General features: G+C 61.3%; 1 protein-coding gene across 1 annotated transcript in view; it reads left to right on the top strand.

The window, feature by feature from the left end:
- TNXB (tenascin XB) overlaps nucleotides 1-450 on the top strand; it is a gene marked incomplete at its 3' end in the record, with an annotated part of 48,632 nt that overhangs the window by 40,476 nt on the left and 7,706 nt on the right.

Here is a 450-nt window from a genome sequence, read left to right as displayed (position 1 = left end):
GAGCTGAGCTGTTTGGGAGCAAAGTCCTGAGCCAAAGCGAGTGAGATGCCACCCAGACCCAGTGGAGGGAGCCCAGGGCACAGGGACCTCAGGGCCTGTGTTCAGAGGAGAGCAGAGCCTGTGTGAGGGGGTGTCGCAGGGGTGCTGGTGGGGTCGGGGAGGCGGGTGCTGGAGGAGGGGGTCAAAGGTTTGCTGGTGGGTGATGAGGAGACGGGGGAGGAAGGCTGACTGTGAGGGGTTGAAGGAGACATTGGAGGGACCAGAAAGAACTGGAGTTGGAGCCGCTGTGGACGGCAGATTCTGGTCCTTATTGCCTTATGTTTCCAATGGACCCCGTATGTGCTGCGCTGAGGGCTGAGGAGACCTCACCTGTCCCCCATGTCTCTGTCCAGCTCATCCAGCTCCCGACTACGAAGCTGTGACCACCCAAGTCCCACCCACCACCACCCC

Source organism: Myotis davidii, unplaced genomic scaffold (genome assembly GCF_000327345.1).
Source record: "Myotis davidii unplaced genomic scaffold, ASM32734v1 scaffold1006, whole genome shotgun sequence".
NCBI classification, from domain to species: domain Eukaryota; kingdom Metazoa; phylum Chordata; class Mammalia; order Chiroptera; family Vespertilionidae; genus Myotis; species Myotis davidii.
This window is presented reverse-complemented; position numbering and strand designations above follow the sequence as displayed.